This window comes from Choloepus didactylus, chromosome 7 (assembly GCF_015220235.1).
Source record: "Choloepus didactylus isolate mChoDid1 chromosome 7, mChoDid1.pri, whole genome shotgun sequence".
Classification (NCBI taxonomy): Eukaryota; Metazoa; Chordata; class Mammalia; order Pilosa; family Megalonychidae; genus Choloepus; species Choloepus didactylus.
The window spans coordinates 21152125-21155512 of NC_051313.1; the positions used below are offsets into that span (position 1 = coordinate 21152125).

The 3388-nt window shown below is 36.8% G+C and overlaps 1 pseudogene; it reads right to left on the reverse strand.

The window, feature by feature from the left end:
* Window positions 1-1624: 1624 nt before the first annotated feature.
* On the reverse strand, window positions 1625-1779 carry LOC119539247 (annotated as a pseudogene).
* Window positions 1780-3388: the final 1609 nt, after the last annotated feature.

Genomic DNA, 3388 nt, shown 5'->3' on the forward strand with positions numbered 1-3388 from the left:
AGAGATAACTTGGCTCCTGACTTTTTTAAAGATTGGCTCAACAATTGTGTGAAGGTGTTTCATATTCTTTGATCCTCCAGTACATACCTCTATGCTTGTTAATCTGGGTTGATTTCTGTTTCTTGCAGCTAATGAATCCTAACAGAAACAAGTTCTACCCATGTTGCATTTTTTCCTAGCTATTCCCTTTCCCCAGATATCTGGGTTCCATCTATCTACCAGGACAGAGCCCTAAAATGATCTTTAGATCTCTAACACTGTCTGTCTCATGAGATGATGGATCTATCCACAGGGTGTGGCTTAGATCAGATCATACCCAGGATGATGTTATTACTGTCATGATTCATTTTCAAATTACAGTGGTTTCATTCTTGCATTTTATTGCCTCAACTTGAAAGCACTCTTCCAGTCCTTAGAGGGAAGAGAAGAAGAGAATGTAGATTAAAGAAGTGACCAGTGATGTGGGTGTCCTCCTTTTCTCTCTTTTTGCTACCTGGCAAGAATCAATAGGCCAATGCAAGTGTAATCAGACTGATGTTTCTGAGTTCTGGGGTGAAAATTTGAATTTCTCTTTGGGAACAACCCTCCCTTTGTTTTTAGGTCAGACTTCTTAGAAATGTCTCTTTAATCATACAGGTCTAAGGCAAAAGCCTAACCATTTTTCTTGGAAAAGCGATTTTCACATTTACAGTATATATTACATGCTTTACTCTTCATTAATGATTTTTAGGAACAATTTCAAGTTCCATAAAAAATCTTTTTGGAATTGTAATGGATTGTATTGAACTGATAGATTAATTTGGTATAAAGGTACCAGATAAAATATAAATTGGTAAATTTTGAATTTCAGATACACAAATTATATATATATATATATATATATATATATATATATATATATACACATACAGATATATAAATATCTATATGTAAATACAACTATACATACATACATATAAATAAATAAATATATATATATATATTTATGTCCCATGAAAACAGTTTTTTGGTATAAGTATGTCCCATGCAGTATTTTTGACATTCTTATATTAAAAAAGTTATTCATTGTTTATTTAAAATTCAAATTTTACTGAAATTAAAAGTTTTGAAATATATATATAGCTTTACATCCTACATATTTGTTCTTACTTGACACACTTATTAGACATATAGACTAACAGTATTGTGTTTAAATGTCATTGTTGTGCTGACTTCCACAAAACATAACTAACTGTAAGGGACTCTTCAAAAATACCTTCTTGACAGAAGTAAAAATGTAAGTAGAAATGACTGCCAAGGCAGTGCCATTTCAGACATGATTCTACTGCAATACTTGCAAGAAAATGGAGTTTACCGTTATTTACAATTATACCACCATTCACAGAAACTGAATATCACAGGCATAAGGTCACACTATGACCACAAGAAGTCTTTTCATGTTTCCTAAATAGTTTTATATTTTAGCTATGAAGGGTGGCCACCAGAGCCAAACGTGTTCTTAACAAGTAGTATTTTTATGTCCATTCAATTAAAGAGTCTCTTAAATCTTGGCCAATTCACTTGCAGAAGGGAGCTGAAACTACAACCAGGTTCATCTCTCACATCCACATGTGATGCGGCAACTTCACATGCTGTCCAATTTCTTTAACTTAAAAGGAGTGACTTGCAGCCAGGCCAAAAAGATGAGGAAGTTCCATATGGAGGAGGGCCCATCTTTGTGCATCTCTGTTTCATTTCTTCTGGGTTGAGCTTCAGCTGGAGGCCCTCAATCTGAAGCATGGCATCTCCTGCCTTCCACTCTCTTCTCTACATCCTATATTTTTCCTTGCTAAATCTGGTAATCCAAATTTGGGAAGAAATGACATCTTTAGAATAGTCATCCTTTCACAAACATGTTATACTCTCCATTTCTTTAGGGTTCACATCTCTAAATAAATAGGACTGTGTATCTTGCTTATTTTGTCAGATTTATTCCTAAGTGACTTAAGAATTTTGAAGTTATTGTGAATGAGAGCCATTGCAGAACTCTATTAATTTTTGTATATTGATCTTATATCCAGCAACCTTGTTGAACTTCATTAATTTATCTATAAAGTATCTTGAGTTTTTTGTATCCAGAATAATATAATCTAAAAATAACTAGCTCATGTTTATTCCTTTACAATCTATATACTTTTTATTTCTTTTCATTATTTTAGTGCACAAACGAAGATCTCCAGTACACTGCAGAATCGAAATGGTAGTAGCAGGTGGCATTCCTTTGTTCTTAATTTGAAAGGAATATATTCATCATTTTATCAAAAATATGTTTACTGAAGGCTTTTGGCAGATAGCTTTGTGCAGGTTAAGACATTTCTACTTCTAGTTTTCTGAGAGTTTATTATCATTATCGTTATCATCATCATCATCATGAATGGTGCTGAAACATATCAAAAGTGTTTTCTGTACCTATACGGATTATCGTATAATTTTCTCCTTTAATTTGTTCCTGTGATAAATTACAATGACAGATTTTCCAGTATATTGACATTCTTTGGTCCCTCAGATATATACAGCTTCATCACAGCACACAGAAATGTACACAAATACACACAGTAGAATTGCCAGCTTCCATTTTCAAAAAACTGGCCTGTGCAGGAGGGGGCAAGATGGTAGCACAGAGAGGAGTGGAATTTAGTTAGTCCCCTGGAACAATTAATGAACAACCAGGAAAAACTGGTAAATAATCTGGAATAACTGCTGGGGGACAACTGTGACTGTCCACACATCGCACACCAACCTGATTGGGAGGAATGCCTGTGATTGCAGCATAAAATCTGTAAGTAAAAACTGCAGATCCAAGCTGGGAGCCCCTTCCCCCTGATGGCAGGCTGAATGGCAAAATCTTGCTGTGGTAGAGAGCAGCACTCTCCCAGCAAGTGAATATAGCTCAACCAAGCTCCAACTGGGGTTTTAATTAACAAAAGTGGGCTGCTGAATACAAGCTACAACCCCCCAAGAAGAAGACAGAGGCTTTTAGTGATGACTGACCTTAAAGAACCAGAAGACTTAATTGTCCTGGGAGGGGGAGCCCAGAAGACCAGATGTTACCTCTGGCCAATGAGTGAAACTGGTGGGCCATGTACTGGCTCTAAAAAGTTGGCTTTCTCTCCCCTTTTCTCTCTCTCAACCTGAGGGGCTCAGAGGAGAGAGCTACAGCCATTTTCACTTCACAGTGCTCTGACCCAGATGGGTGGAGATAACAGAGTCTGAGAGACAATTTAAATGCAGAGTCCCTAGGAGGTGAATCTTCCCAAAGAGTAAGGAGGTGGGGGCCCAGCTCTCCCTTCAGAACCAGACCCCAGAGCCTGGGGGGAAACAGCCAAAACAGAAGCTGAAGGGGCCACAT